Raw genomic sequence first — 17673 nt, forward strand, 5'->3', positions numbered from 1 at the left:
ATCCAGTATAACTGGCTGCTCCATTCGAAACTATTAAAAGTTTAATTTCGAATCTGGAGGACATAATTATAATTATATTTGACGACATTTTAAGATTTATATTTATTAATTTATATAAACTTTAATATTAAACATATTTTTATGAGAGAAACCATAAATTATGCAGATCTAAAATTCGAGATTGATATTATTTAAAGAGTTATATCATATTTTTCTGTCATACAAAATTTATCATTAAGTTATTTATTCATTAAATCTATTAGAAAAAGCGGATTGAAACAAAGAGCTTGACAGAAATATAAATTGCTTAATGATAAATTTTGCCACTAACGTTTACATGTTTTGTCAAAATGACCTTAATTGTATTTCTGAACATTTTTTGGCCACCAACCTTTGTTCTTTGTTTCAATCCGCTTTTTCTAACAGATTTAATAAATAAATTCAATGTTTCAATTTTTCTTTCCTTTCAAAAGGTTTCAATCTTTCATAGGTTTGTTTACTGAGAAGTTTTTCTACTGAGTTAATTTTTTTAGATAATTATTTTTATTTTATTTAAATTAAGATTTATTTTTTTAATTTAATGTATTATTTATTTATTTTATTATTTTCCACATGTAATTATCTTATTGGGTTATCTAAGTAATAAATTATATCTCATTAAAAATATTCCACATATGAAATTCTACATCATCCCCGTTACCTTTTTTAACGGTTTTTCATTAAATTTGTTAGAAAAAGAAGATTGAAAAACAAAACAAAGGTTAATGGCTAAAAAAGGCTCAAAAATACAATTAGGGTCATTTTGAAAAAACATGCAAACGTTAGTGGCCAAATTTGTCATTAAGCCAATATAAATATTTGAACATGTATGGTAATGATTTGTTGTAATCCGATGTAGTAGACTAAACTAGTTTTCACACTTGAGAAGCTTGAATATAAGCACTTTTATTATGTTTTAATTAAGTTTTCATAGTTTTGTTTACATTCAATAAAAAGTATGATTTGAGTCTTTTATTGACCTTAGGGGCCGAATGGGGCCTAAGAGTGAGCTAATATACTTAGTGAGTGTGCAGAAAACCATCAGAGGGTGTAAAAACTCAATACTGGTTGCTGTGTTGCAACATGGGGAGTTTGACGTCGTAACATAGGGAGTAGAGTACAAGAATTCTGAATCTGCCTTTGATGTCGCGACACACCCCTAAAGCCACCCTGAATTTGAGCATACTGCCTTCAATGTCGCAACATAGGCACTAGGGTGCCGAAACATCGGTCCTGTACGTGAAACACTTATGAGCTAGGGGCGTTTTGGTCAGCACAACTAAATGTTTAATACAAGAGCGCTAGCTGACCTAGGGTTGAGGATGACAACCCTAAATATATAAATAGGCTCATTTAACACTTGTTATGGACAACTTTCATACTTTATAATTTTCTTTGTAATTTCAGTTTTTCCTTTTCCTTAGGCTTTAGGTTATTTTCAATATTGCTATTTGCATTTGTCGGGAGATCTTGTAACATCCCAAACCCAAACCCAACCTAGACGTTATGACCAAACCTGGAAATGTTACCAATTCATTTGAAAATTTAGGAACCATCTTGAAATAATAAGGAAAATAGAGCTGGCTTGCGATGTATACAATTCCAATTTGGTTGAGGAAAAACTCTCTTAAATGATTCATTAGTTTTGCAGATGAGCTTTTATAAAGTTTCTTAGTTTTAAAGTGGAATCTTTTAATTAAATAGAGTTTTGGAAAACACGATTTGATTTCGAAATCCAACATGTTACAGAGAAAATTGGTATAATCCAAAACGTTAAAACAATCTTAAAAGGAAAATAACAATCTGGAATTAAAAACAGTCTAAAACAGTCCAACGTAACAAAACAATTTAAACCGAGCAAAATTAAGGGAAAACCAAAGAAAATATAAATAATCGAGCTCCCGTCACATCGATCCATCTTATGTTTGAGGATTACCTGAGAACAAACAAATAGAAAGTGAGCTTTCGAGCTTAGTGTGTAACTCAATTTAGATAGTAAATTAGATACACATGTTTTAACAGGTTAGGAAGAAGATATAGACACAAATGACAGATACATATTTCAGATGTATATAGATACAAATTCAGATGCATAACATATACAGATTTAGATCCTACTCCTATCCGCTACATACCATCTCCGACCATCCTTACACATCAATTAGGGTATTAAAGACCCATTTAACCCCACACATTGCTAAGTGATCATATGTCACTTTACAGAAAACATGTAGACTAACTGTTAGATCAAAATGCGGTAACCCGCCAAAAACAGATATATGTGGCTAAGTCACCAAATAAGGCAGATAAATTATACTGCCATCACTTCTTCTATAATCAAAATCCCACCCCAATGCATATGCAAAACTAAACAAATATTAAATGCGTGTATGACATACATGTTATACACATCAGATTCAGATCATATTGGCATATAACAGATCATGTTATCACTTATAACATACTACTCATCCATTCATAAATCATATTTCACATTAACAGAGCATTAAAAATAATGATTTATAGACAAACTTATACCATACAGACCTTACGGAAGGGCTAAATTCGATTCGCATGACTAATACGACCCTAGGGGAAAATGTAACAACTTGTTTTCAATGGTGTTGGAAACAGTGGTTTCGGGACCACAATTCTGACGAGTGAATTATTATTTTATTATTTATTTAAAGTCTATGGGATTATATCAAGGTTGTATTAAATTTTGTTGAGAAATTTTAATGTTTAAATGGTTAATTAGGTAAAAGGACTAAATCATAAAATGTGAAAAAATTGAGTTCTATTAGTTAAAGGGGTCAAATGGCTATGAAATTTTAAACAAATAGATTAAGATAGTAATTATACCATTTAATGAGTTAGTGGATATTTATGGACAAGGTTTTATTGAAAATTTTGATTAGTAATAAGGGTAAAATGATAAATAAAATTAAAATTAAATAGGCTAAAATCATCATCTTCCTCATATTTTTTTCTTCATAGGTTGTGGTGTAGATTTGATAATGAAGTGTCTGATGATGCCTTCTTTGTCACAAACCTTTGCAAATGGATCACTCCTATACTCTCCAACATTGTCTGTGCAAAGGTGCTTGGTCCTTTTGTCTGTTTGAGTTCCATCATCTTTTTCCACTTAAAGAAAATTCTTAACACTTTTTTCTTTATCTTTATCATATACACCCAAACTCTTCAGGAAAAATCATCAACGAAAGTTACATAATAATGTTTTCCTCTCAAAGAATTTGTTTTAGAGAGGGCCAAACATCTTAGTGAACATAATCCAATATGTCTTTAGTATCATGGATTGCAGTCCCAAACTTCACCCTTTTTTGCTTCCCTTTGATGCAATGCTCACAGAAATCCAACTTATAGGTTTTTACTCCTTTCAATAATCTTTGATTTATAAGTAAGCTCAAGGATTTTTTACCTACATGCCCTAATCGCATATGTCATAACCTAAGTGCTTCTAACTCTCGATTTTCAGTTGATGTTGTAGCAACTGTCTCATTAAATGTACTACCCAGATAGTGGTACAAGTTATTATTCTTACGAACTCCTATCATTACCATGCGTGCACCAAAAATAATCTTCATCAAACCATCTGTAGCTCTCACTTCAAAACCTTTTGATTCCATGGTTCCCAAAGAAATGAGATTTTTCATCAAATCCAACACATAATGTGTAATGGCCCAAATTTGAGGTTATCGGAACAGTGGTTTCGGGACCACAAATCCGATGAGAAAAATTTTATTTTTCTTATATTTTTATGGTCTACAATTTCACAAAATGATTTCGTGAAAATTTCGTTCGAAAATTTCGACGTTTGGGCACTCAATTTAGCCAAAAAGACTAAATTGTAAACAGTGCAAAAGTTGAGTTCTACATGTTAGAGGTGTCCAATTGTTATGAAACTTTAAATTGGAGGTCCTTATATGGTAATTATACCATTGGTAACTTGGTAGACAAAAATGGACATGAGATAAGTGAAATAGAAAATTTTTAAGTTAGGGGCAATTTGGTAATCTAGTAATTAAAATGAATTAAAAGGGAAAAAGATGGCAAATTATGCTCATCTTCTTCATATGAACGAAATCAGCAAGGGGAAGCCATATTTAGGGTTTTCAAGCTTCCAAGCTCCATAGTAAGTGATCCCAAGCCCGTTTTAATGTTCTTTACGTTTTGAGATCCGGTAGCTTAATTTAGCTTATTCTAGCAATAATTTAACCTAGGGTTTATATTTGGAAAAATACCCATAGGTGAAAAGTGTTTATTTTGATGTTTTATGATAGAATATGAAGCTATAAATTATGTTAAACAACTTTTGTTAGCCGATTTTAAGCAAAAGCGAGTAAAACGACATAATCGGTAAAAATACCTAATGTTCATAAGTACATGTTAGAGTGGGAATTTGATGTTGGCATAGAAGAGAAAATGTTCATCATGTCATAAAACATAAGAATAAGGGATGAAGTTTAATTTCCGAGCCTTGGGTCAAAAATGTAATTATGTAAAGTTTAGGGCAAAATTGTAATTTTGAAAAGTTAGAGTCAAGGGCTGTTTTGTTGAATGTGAGTATTAAATAAGTTAAATTTGCTATTTTAGATCAAGAAGAACGAAACTCGAGGTTAGACAAAGGGAAGAATAAAGTTGAAGACTAAGTTGTTGAATTGGACTATATTTGATACCGAGGTAAGTTTACGGTAAATAAATGCAATATTTCAATATTTATTATCAATGCTGTTATTTTCCAGCAACTATGAATTTATTTTATGAATTTATTTGATGATGATCTAAGCATGAAATGTAGAGAATTAAAATTTAAAAGTCCCGTTGATACATAAGGATGGTACTGGATACGAATGTCATGACATTTGGGTAAAGAGATCCCATGTAAGACCATGTCCGGGACATGGCATTGGCATCCTTAAGATCATAAGAGGTCCCTCATAAGACCATGTCTGGGACATGGCATGGGCACCGAGACGAGAGGTCCCATGTAAGACCATGTCTGGGACATGGCGTTGTACCGAGATGAGAGGTCCCTATAAGACCATGTTTGGGACATGGCATGGGCACCAACATGAGAACATCCCATGTAAGACCATGTCAGGACATGGCTTTGGCATGTTATTATCGAAGAGACCGAGTATCCTTATTATTCCAATGTAGCTCAACGGGCTTGTAAATGAATCATGTTCATGAAAGTTCAGTTTAAAGCATAAATGGCAAGCTCAGGTAAGTTGTAAGACTTAAGAACTTATTATACTATCAATTGATGTTCAACGATGCAGCAAGGATTGAGTAAGTTATGCACACAAGTATTCTAGGTAAACAAGTAAGAGAACTAGTATGAGATTAACTAAAGAGTAAACTAGAGATATAGACATTGAGTTTAATTATTTAAGTTAAATATTGTTATTTATTTGCTAGTAAACTTACTAAGCTTTATGCTTACGTCTTTTATTTCTCTTTCTCTTATAGTATTACAAGGCTACTTCAAGGATCCTAAAGAAGTCGGAGATCGTCCACACTATCAACTACAACTGCTCGGTATTTTATATCGAAACACGTTTGAGTTATGGCATGTATAGGGATTTAGTTATTTTGTATGTTTGTAATGATGATTTTGCTAATGAGTGATGTGTAAGTATTTGATGATGTATGGTCATTAAAATGGTTAAGGATGAAGGTGTTTGTTGTTATGAAAGATTAGGTGATAAATTATGCATGGAAATCATGAAAGGATAAAATTTTGCAAAGAAACAGAATTCAGGCAGCACAGTGACGTGAATTTGAAAAATCACCCAAGATAGTATAAAATGAATTAGAGGGTGAATGATATATGGAATTAAATCTTGTTGAGTCTATTTTCATGGAAAAATAACGGTGTAGCAAAAGGAAATTTATATTTTAAGATATGTGAATTTTAGTAAGATAGGGTCAGAACTATTTTTGGAGTCCCTGTTCTGAGTTTAGAAAATAATTAAAATTGTAAAAAATGGTTATGAGTTGAAATTTACATGCTTAGATTCCTTAATGAGTCTATTTTCTGTAGAAACAAGTAAGAACTTCATATGAAAATCCTACAGTGAGAAAACTTATTTTTAGTAACAAGAGGTCAGAATAGTCGAATGGTGAAACAGGGGAGACTTTAACTAATAAACTGTACTAATTGGCTGAACCAAAAATTATAAAAATTTTATGGTGAGTAGATATATGAGTCTAGTTTCAGGGAAAATTTACAGAATTAAATTTCGAGTTCTGTAGCTCAAGTTATAATTAATTTAGTAACTGCTGCGCGATTGGACAGATTTGCTGTAAATAGTGAAATAAATTTTCAAACCTAGTTTTTATGCTCCGAATTGGTAAGATAAGCTAAGTAATGCCTCGTGCTCGACTCCGGAAACGGTCTCGGGTAAGGGGTGTTACATAATGAACCTCATACAAAGTTATGGTTTTATTCATCATGATTTCTCAAGTGAACAGAACCAATCCTTTATGTGGTAAGAGGAGTATTACTTGATGTATAGACATCTCCAACCTTTAGTTCTTTAAAATCGAAGAACTTCTCCAAATGAGGACACATATGAATGATAGTTTGATGAAGATTATTTCTGGTGCACGCATGGTAATGATGGGAGTTCGAAAGCTAATGTAACAAGTGAATGGCCAATTATTGATGTAACCAGAGAGGAATTTGAATATTCATCCTCATCCTCAGCTACATTTAATTTTGGCTACAGCTTTCCCCTTATCAAATTTACCCTTAATTTTCCAACTTTGGGCAATCTTTATTCTAGTTTCCTTTTTCTCGACAGAAAGCACATGCATCTTTGCTTGGTTTCCCCTTTGACTTGGATCTCTGCTTCTTAACTTTACTCTGGGTGTGTGAATGACCTTAGACTACCAAAGCTTTTCCATCTTTAATTGAATTTATTTGTTTTTCTTTCTTTCTCAATTCATAACTATATAAAATAGCACACACTTCACTAAGAGATACATCAGCCTTCCCGTGAAGTAGCGTTGTTTCGAGCAATTCAAACTCCTAAGGAAGTGACTCCAACATCAACAAAGTCAAATCTTCATCTTTGAAGATCTATCCACACTAACCAGATCAGTGACTAATTTATTAAAACTAGTGACATGATAATTCATAGTGGTACTCGGAACATAAGTGAAGCGAAAAAAACCTTTTCTTTATGTGAAGCTTATTCTGACTATTTTTCTTCAAATTTTTTTCTTCTAGTATTAATCACAAATCTATTTGCAAAAAAATTCTCTTTTGAGAAAGCATACCTCTGCTCTTAAGAAAGGCATGACCGAATTGTACCACATGTCAAACGATTGATAGTCTTCCAATCTTTCATCTCCATATCATTTGGTTTCTTCTCATCAACGGAAACGTCTATGCCTTACTGAAAGAGAGCATTTAGAACCTCACTTTACCATATACCAAAATGGCCTATGCCATCTAAGATCTCTATTGTCAATCTCATATTTGCCACTGTTGATCTCGTCCATATGAATAATGTTATAGCTCTTGGATTATCCATCTTTTCAGCCATAATCTTTTAATATGCCAAAGGAAATCTTTTCTGATATGGAAGATCAGTTTAAATTGGAACCACAAAGCATACTTTGAATAACCTTAAGCTCTGGTACCACTTGTTTTGCAAATAGGTTAAAAGAGAATAAATTATTGCATGAGAAAACCACACTGGATTCTTTGTGTTTAGAGAATAGTTTAGAGAATTTTGTGTTTTGAGGGTTCTTTGTTTTCGGGTTTTCAGGGTTTAGTTTTTATCTCCATCTTTTGTACTATTCATTCTTTTGTCATTATAGTAAACTTATTTTTGTCCATGATTTTTATCCTCTTTGGAGGAGGTTTTTCCACGTTAAATTTGTGTATTCAATTTCTCAATTTATTTTGCTATTTTTTTGTTACTTGTTGCTTAATTAGGTCGATCCTAACACTTGGTAATTTGTTCAATTAAATAAAATCATACCTATGTTGTGCTTGCATTTTAATTGTAAGGGTACGAAAGAATTAATTATTAATTGGATTGACATTCTAATTAATTGACACAATATTTAATTGGTGCATGCTTAATCTTCTAAGCTAGGTAAGTGTCAAATTAGCGATGATATTAAACAATACTTTAGCCTTGCATAACCTACAAGATTATTGTGATTAAATTGTTTCAATATAGGAATATATTATTACCTCACTTTATCTTATACTTGCTTATGAAAATTGATTAATTGTTTGAATTAACGTAGAAATATGTTAAGAGATTAATTAATTTAGTAAGTATGTATGTGGATTAGTTAACAAAAGACCAAGTTGCCATGAAATTATTCATAACAACATAAACATGGTTTTAATAATTCTACTTTGTAAACATCCGAAGAAAAAGAAGGAAACAAATGTTTTTTTCTTAATTAAACGTTTCATATTCTACTTAAACAACCACGTTTCGGATTAATTGCATTTTGAAGTCTCTCCATGTTCTCAATTTTTCAATGATGGTTTTCCGTTCTTTCAAATTACATTTTCAATCCTTTGATTCTACAAATTTAATGAATTTTTAAATCTATATTATTTTTCCTTTAATGCAAGTTATCATTTTTGTTTTCTTTTAATTAAGGTTGATTGAACGTTTTTTGATAAAGGTAAATTCAACTTCTTCTTCTTTTTTTCTTTTAAGTTAAGATTGGTTAAACATTTAATTGTATCTTAAAACTAACGAAACATTTTCTATCTCTTTCATAACCTTTTCAATAAAATCAAATTAACAGGACCATTCTGTAACTAAAAGTGACCTCGAAAAAGTCTTGCCCTTTTCCTTGAATCCTCTTGTTAAGCATCAAGGTCTCAACAGACCTGGATACGCATAAAGTTATGCAAATAATTTTGGTGCCCCATGCATCATAATCCCAAAACATCCCCATAGTATTCGCTAACTCTTAGCTAAACCTTTAGAAGCAAATCTAGGGGGTAAACCGTGCACTTGCACTTGTTTAATCATGGGTCCGTTCCACGGGCGTCATAGCGCAAGGAGAGTACATTCCATGGCATTAAAGTTAACCACCATTTCTCCCAAAAACTTACCCACAAGGCAAAGGTCATAGTTGATTTCATCCTCCACCCCAACATCCCCATCAAGCACTAGTTCAACATTCTCCTTCTTGTGCAAAGATAACCTTTGCAAAGTCTCATCCAACATAACCGAGAAGTGACAGAAACAATTAGACAAAACAATACCTTTTGTTAGCAACTTGACAAAGTAATACAAAACAGTACAAGTCGATAGGACGAATTTTCAATCACAACCCTAACCGCAAACCGCGAGAGACAAAACTTTAGAGATAGATTACTTCACATTTAGTGATTAAACTTTTAATTGTATCTTAAAACTAGGAAAATATTTCTATTTATTTCATAACTTTTTGAATAAAATCAAATTAATATATATTTTTTCTAAAAAGATATACATTAGAATCTTTAGTAATATACAAATCTATTTTTATTGATGCATTGAGAATATTGAGTAATATAATAAAATGATAATCATAATTTAAAAATTAATTTTTGTTTTCATATCACAGCCCGACTGTTGCAGATGTTGAAGAGAAAGAATAAATATCATTTTACTATTCATTATAACACCTGGACTTATTCATTAAACATCTATCTGTACAGTTATTTTAATTTTACTTAACTTTATATGCTTAATTTTCTATGTTCACGTGAACTGGTTTTCGTCACAATCATCTTATACTTTAATTTTCAAATCAATTTAAATTTGGGGATTTCATTGTAAAAATATCACTGCTTTTTCAAACTTAAGTATTTATATGGTTAACAATACAATTAAAAGCTTATTAACACACACTCAACCTGTGTACATATATTCAAAGCAATACAGTAAGTATCAAAAAAAAAAAGATACCGAGTGAGAAAATATGTATACTTCAAAAATCAAGTGATGAATTTAGCTAATTGGGAATACAAATGTTTATTAACCCGATTAATACTATTAATCTAAAAGTTTAAATATGAAACTAAATTACTTTCAGAATTCCTTAATACAATTAAAAATATCTAAAATTTCAATTATTTAAAAGACAAATATTTTAATATTGTCATTTAAATATTTTTGCATCATGTCTTTTAAAATACTTGAAATAATATCTTTTAGTAGATTTATTGTTTGGGATTGACCCGTATAAACAATGAGAAAGAAGGAATAAAAAAAATTAAGAACACAAATTTACGTGGAAAAAGTCCTCCAATCAATAAGATAAAAAACCACGGGCAAAGGAGACTTCAGTAATGAGCAAACAATCAAAGAGTACAAGATGGAGAAATACAAAACAAACCCTAACTCCAAAGACAATGCTCTCTCTGGCTAAAAACACAAAATTCCCTTAAAGCTCTCTAAAACTCTCTCTTGATTTTCTCTCTAATGTTGTCTTATGTTCCCCTCTATTAGAATTATAATGACTCTATTTATAGGCTAAAAATAGAGGATTAATCTAACTAAAACTTCTTTGGAGTAATTGGAGTTTGAGTGGAAGAAAGAGTCCTGCTTGGCTGTAAAAACATGACTGCATTGCTTGAAACATACATCGCGTCATAGTGACGTCTTATGCTTCCTCATCATGACGTCGCTGTTGCATAGTAGTGATGTCCCATGCTTCTTCGCCGGGATGTTGCCTCTGCTTCGATTTTGGTTGCGTAAAGTTCCTGTAAAAGGTCCTAAAATGCGAGACACACTCCATAAATCTTCACCTTAACTTGTATTTAACATGCCTTCTTTGCCAGGCCCCATTATGACAGTAACTTGACCTTTGTAGGATACTAACCATGTCCAAATGTTGATTGGACTTGGAAAGTGGAAGACTCTTTTTCAAAACGGTCATATCTTTCTCACTCATATGACTAAGTCACATATGCCACAACCGAGTTTACTCCAACTTCGTAATAGACGAGGAAATTATTGTTGCACCAGTCACTAATGAACCACATAGAATATATAGACTGTCAATTTTCTAGCTTTTCATCAAAACGAGAGCTCCACGAGATACCTTAATTTCGCTTGACTCAATGGTGATTTTACAATCGTTCGAGTCTAACATACCTATGGAGATGAGGTTTTTCTTTAAATCAAGTACATGCCTGGCACCTAATAGTGTTATGATGATCCTGTCGTGCATCTTATTCTGAACGGTACCAATACCGATTATCTTACAAGGTGAATTATTCTCTATTAGCACAACTCCACATTCAACTGGAGTATATGAGGAGAACCAGTCCTTGTTGGGACACATATGGTAAGAACACCCTGAATCCAAGATCCACTCGGATGTAAGCTTAGCCCTTTCGGTTGTAGACACCAACAACCAATCATCACCCATGTCCTTGGCCACACTAGCACCGACTACCTCGGCCTTCTGCTTTTCTTTCTCATTACTCTCAAAAACCCTTTTGTTCTTATTTTGCAGCCTATAACATTTTGCCTTAATGTGACCTAACTTCTTGCAGTAGTCACATGTCTTGTCTCAATTTTTCAACTTTGATCTATTCTCACAACTAAAACCGAGGCTTGCCCATTTGGCTTGCTATTCAAACCTAACTCATTGTCAAGTTTGTCTTTGATAAACAAGTTTTCCTTCACATCCTCGAACGAGAGTTTATCTCAACCATAAATTAGGGTCCCCCTGAAAGTCTTATATGAAGGGGGTACAGAGCACAATAATAGTATAGACTGATGTTCATCATTTATATTAGCCTTGACAGTCTTCAGACATCCAATGTAGTAACAAATTTACTGATGTGAGACCTAATAGACACACTTTCGGCCATTTGAAACATGTATAGGTGTTGTTTCAACTCCAATCGATTTGTCAGAGACTTTTTCATGTAAAGGGCTTCTAACTTCTTCAATAAGGCGGATGTTGTTTTTTCCATAACCAGCTCCTGCAACAAATTGTCCGTGATGTACAACTAAATACAGACAGCCTTCTCATCAAGCTCATCCCATTTTGACTGATCCGTATCCATGAGTTTTTGCCATGTAATGACCTTTTTTAGGCCATTCTGAACCAATATTGTAGTCATCCGTACTTGCCATAAAATAAAATTTGTGATCCCATCAAACTTCTTGATATCGAGTCTCATTTTCTTCATATCTGGATGGGTTGATTACAGAATCCTAACCAAGCTCTGATCCTAGTTTGTTGGGAATCGACTCGTATAAACAATGAGAAAAAAGGAATAGAGAAAATTGGGTACACAAATTTACGTGGAAAAACTCCTCCAATTAAGAGGATAAAAAACCACAGACAAAAGATACTTCACTAATGAGAAAATAATCGAAGAGTACAATATAAAGATATTTAAACCAAACCTTAACTCCGAAGACAAGGTTCTCTTTGGCTAAAAATATAAAATTCCCTTAAAACTCTCTAAAGCTCTTGATTTTATTTCTAATGTTGTGTTATGTTCCCCTCTAATTATAATGGCTCTATTTATAGGCTAAAAATATTTGATTAATTTGACTAAAACTTCTCAGGAGTAATTAGAGTTCGATTGGAAGAAAGAGTCTTGATTGGTTGTAAAAACGCGGTTGCGTTGCTTGAAAAATATGTCACATCTTCGTGATGTCCTATGCTTCCTTGTCAGGATATCCTCATCGTGTTGTAATGATGTCTCATGCCTCCTCGTCGGGTCGTCGCCTCTGCTTCGGTTCTAATTGCACCAAGTGCCTGCAAAATGTCCAAAAATGCGAGGCACACTCCACATTTATAGATACAATAAAAAAATCCAATTTGGATGTAAAAACGTTATACAACTAAAAATATATGGTATGTAATTGGTACAAACAATCAAATTCACGACATAGTTTAATTAGTAGACTATTAAAATGTTACACAATTAAATATAAAAATTTAAAATATATAAAATTAATACACTATAATTTTATAAATACCATTAAACTTGTGTACCTTACAGGTAAAAAACTAGTTATTTTATAAATAAAATAATGAATTAATATTGATTATTTTAAATAAAAGTATTAATATTTATTTATAAGTCCTCAAAATTTTTTTATTAAATGATCATGTCTCATATTGTCATTTCACTAATGATGCATAAAACTCATAAATCAGTGGTGCATCAAATATTATTAAATAAATGGGATAAAGTAACATTTTGTCCATTGACTTGTCAACTTTACCCATATTGGTAATTGAACCATTTTTTTGTCCACATTATTCTTGAAACTCAACAATTTTTCTCAATTTGGTCCATGAATATGAATTTTGTTTGAGGTATGATGATGTGGTGTTTTGAGATTGTGTCATGTCCATGAATATATATTTTTTCAAATTCCTTTAATTTTTTTAATTTTTTGCACTTTTTTAGATGATATATATTTGAATTTGCATGGAATCCAAGTTTAGGGACTAAATTAAAAAAATTATTAGGTTCCAGAACTAATGTTGACAAAAAAAGTTTAGTGACGAAGTTGGAAAAAATACCAAGTTTATGGACTAAAATTGGTTTTATCCCAAAATAAATCTATAATATTGATGATGAACCATACGCAGAATGCAAAATTTGTAATTTTAGTTGCTTTCCAAAAAAAGGAAAGTGTGTAACGTTTTGAAATAACTTGCAGCGTTTCAGCAACACTGATAAAAGTGACCTCTAAAAGGTCCTGCCCTTGTTGTCGAATCCTCTTCTTAAGCATCCAAGGTTCAACAATAAGCAAACAGACCCGGACATGCATTAATTTATTCAAATAATTTGGCACCCCAATGCATCGTAATCCAAAAACATCCCCATAGTATTCCCTAAACTCTTAGCCAAACCTTTAGAAGCTAATCTAAGGGGTAAATCATGCACTTGCACCCGAAAATCGACAAAAGAAAAATTAATCTCCTCAGGATTCTCACCTTTTTGAAGTTGATGAACAACCATAATACAATTATTAATTGTCCAGGGCCCCCCAAAAAACTCATCTTCTTCAAATAATGATATGATAAAATTGAATCAAATACAAGGCACTCTTCCCCATCGGTTTAACAGTGGCCCCTTTTAACGAGTGCCATAGCGCAAGGAGAGTTCGTTCCATGGCATTAAATTTAACCACCCTTTCTCCCAGAAACTTACCGACAAGGAAAAGATCATAGTTGATTTCATCCTCCACTCTAAATATCCCCATCAACCACCAGTTCAACATTCTCTTTCTTGTGTAAAGACAACCCTTGCAATGTGTCATTCATCCCCAACAAAACCGAGAAGCGATAGAACCAATCAGACAAAACAATACATTTTTCTAGCAACTTTATAAGGCAATACAAAACCCTACATGTAATAAGGCCCAATTGGCCTAGACTATTTACAAAACAAAAATGGGCCGTCCAGGCCCAATAGTCCAAAACCTAGCCTACCTTACAAACCCAATACCCAAACAGCCTAATAGACTCAACATTTAACCCTAGCCCAATAACTAAATAGCCCAATGCTTAAATAAAAACAGAAAACCCTACTAGCAGCAAGTAGCGCCGCAAGCCCCCGCCTTCAGTGCCTCCAGCAGCATCCGGACGCCGCAAGTTTCGGCCTCCACGCATGTCAAATTCTCCACGCACCTGCAAACACGGACTCAGAGAGTCCATTAGCGAAAATATAGTGTAAAACAAATAAGTTTTAGGCTATATAAAGCCTTTGAAAATCTGTAAAGAGGGAGAGAGGGACTGATAACAGAGAAATAGAAAAGAAATTGAAAGGAAAACAGAGTATAAAGTTTCTTTAAGGTGAATCGGGTTCTTTTAGTTTCATTTTTATTTTATTTTATTTTATTTTTTTCCTCCTTTTGCGTTTTATGGTTTTTTTTTTAAATAACAAAGAAAAGGGAAAGGGTTTACCTCATTTGTTGAGGACGCCGGACTGGTGGCCATCTCCGTCGCGATCGGAGCTTGGCCAGGCGAGCGGCGGAGTGAGGACGCTAGGGGGGGAAACCTTACCAGAGCACCAGAGAATTTTTTTTTGTTTTTTTTCTTCTTTCATTCGGTTCTGAATGATTTTGAAAAGGAAATTTTGTTTTATTAAAACCTCAAAACGGCGCCGTTTTGTCCAGGCCCTGACCCGCGCAGTGACCCGACCCGAAAGGGAGGATCCGCGCGCTCTGACGTCAGGTGGGGAATTTGCGCATTTAGCCCCTTTCTTTTGCCGCGCGTGTCAATTAAATCCTTTTTACTTGTTTTAAAATTTGGGTTGCGTATTTCATTTTTATTTCAATTTGATACCACATTGCGCAGCGTTTTGGAAGGGAAGGAATTATTTCCTTTTTAGTCCCCCCATTATCGCTCGCGTGTTCATATTGATCTTTTTTTTATTGTTTTTAAATTTGCTCCCATTTTTTGTTTTAAATTCAATTCAGTCCTTCTTTTCATTTTTTTATATTTTTTTTACTATTATTATACTATTATTACTATTATTATGTTACATTATATTGTTATTATTGCGTTGTTTTCTATTATTATTACTACTGTAATTGCAATACATATACACGCATATTTTTATATATAATATATGTGCATACTTTAATATATACTTTTGAGGGTTTAAATTTGCATATGTTTTACGCATGCATACTTGTTTTATTTTACTTTTCTAAATTTCTTTGTATGCTTTATACTTTATATTTATATATATGTTCCATAACACATGCACGTTTTAATACACTTATGTGCCCGTTTTAAAATTATTATAAATATTTATATTGTCTTACATAATCTATTATTTCATATATTATATATATGTATATCTAAATATATCGAATCTGATTTTCATGTATACTTACACATTTTTATTTTGTAAATATATATACATATACATACTTTTATATTTTTATTTTATTTTCACGATTTTCAAATATATATGCATGCATTTTGTTAGTTTTGATTGTTATACTCCATTCCATTTTTTATGTATCCTTGTATATCATATTAAATATATGTGTACACATATTTGCAAATTTACTTGTTAATTGTACTTGTATATATTTTTATGAATATTTATTCGTGTATGCTGAAAATTAAAGGATCTGTATCATATTGTATATTAGCTCTTTAACATACCCTCTTGAAAATATATTTTGGTTTTAACCCTTCATCAAAGTTATTTTCTTGATTTAAAGGGTTTCTTTTTTAATAAAAGCATTTTTGGAAGTTTGAGATTTTCGAGGGAAATTGAGCCCTAACGTATTGGGTTTCGATTTTCTTTGTCAATCCTAAATAACCAAGAATATTTTTAATTTAAAATGCATAAAAATCATTTTTGGGAACTTAACTTGTTGTGCCCTAATGTATTGGGTGTGGCATGTTACTTTCTCGAAATGAAGATTTTCTTATAAAATCAAAGTGATATTCAAGTTTGGGGAATTATGAGGAATTGTACCCTAACGTATTGGGACTCGATTTCTTTACATGACTTGAACAATTGGTTATCCTTTTGCAAATTTCATCATTCAAACTTATTTTAAAATCTTTTTAACTTTCGACACAAAGACATCAAATAATCAATTTGGTACCGATTTTTGGCGTTACGAGGGTGCTAACCCTTCCTCGCGCGTAATTGACTCCCGAACCTATTTTCAAAATTCGCAGACCAAAATAGTTTTTAAGGTGGGCCGGTCACACCTTAATAAAGGATCGGTGGCGACTCCATTTTTTTTTAAAAAAGGTCGACAACTAAATTTTTGTTTTCAAAAGACGGTTTCGACACTACACACTGGCAAGACGAGCTTGCACTCACAACCCTAGCTGCAAACCACGAGAGGTAAGACCTTAGAGATAAATTACTTCTTAGTGATTGAACTTTTAATTGTACCTTAAAACTGCGAAAATATTTTCTATTTCTTTCATAACTTTTCAATAAAATAAAGTCAAAATTTTTTTTTTCTAAAAAAGATATATATTACATTCTTTGGTAATATTAAAATCTTAATGTACATTTCTTTTTTATGGATACATTGACCATATTTAGTAATATAATAAAATGATAATCATATTTAAAAATTAATTTATAAACTCATTATAACATATTGTCAAGTCTAATAATTTTATAATTATTTTTGTTTTATATAACAATCCTAGGAAGAACCAAAATAAGTTAGTTATTCATTGTGACACCTTATTAATTAAATATCTATCTTTGCAATTGTTTTAATTTTTACTTAACTTTATAAGCTTAATATACTATGTACTACAAAATATCACATCAACTGATTTTCGAAAAGAAAATCACAATAATCTTCTTATTACAATTATTTAATTAGTATAACCAAACTTTAAATAAATTTAAATATGTGGATTTCATTGTAAAAAAAATCATTGGTCTAATTTATATAGTTTTTCAAACTTAAATCATATTTATCTTATTAACAACACAATTAAAAACAATTTTTATTAACAGTCACTCAACCTATCAAAATATTTATCTTATTAACAATACAATCAAAATATATATTTTAAATTCCTTTAATTCTTTTTAATAATTTTTGCACCTTTTAGATGATATATATTTAAATTTGCTTGTAATCCAAGTTT

At 31.9% G+C, this 17673-nt stretch overlaps 1 long non-coding RNA gene across 1 annotated transcript; it reads left to right on the top strand.

The window, feature by feature from the left end:
- Positions 1 to 4653: 4653 nt before the first annotated feature.
- On the top strand, positions 4654 to 5758 carry LOC128042308 (uncharacterized). Its single transcript, XR_008197499.1, has 2 exons — positions 4654 to 4740; positions 5533 to 5758. It is a non-coding gene; the product is annotated as an uncharacterized LOC128042308 (long non-coding RNA).
- The last annotated feature ends 11915 nt before the right edge of the window (positions 5759 to 17673 follow it).

Source organism: Gossypium raimondii, chromosome 7 (assembly GCF_025698545.1).
Source record: "Gossypium raimondii isolate GPD5lz chromosome 7, ASM2569854v1, whole genome shotgun sequence".
Classification (NCBI taxonomy): Eukaryota; Viridiplantae; Streptophyta; class Magnoliopsida; order Malvales; family Malvaceae; genus Gossypium; species Gossypium raimondii.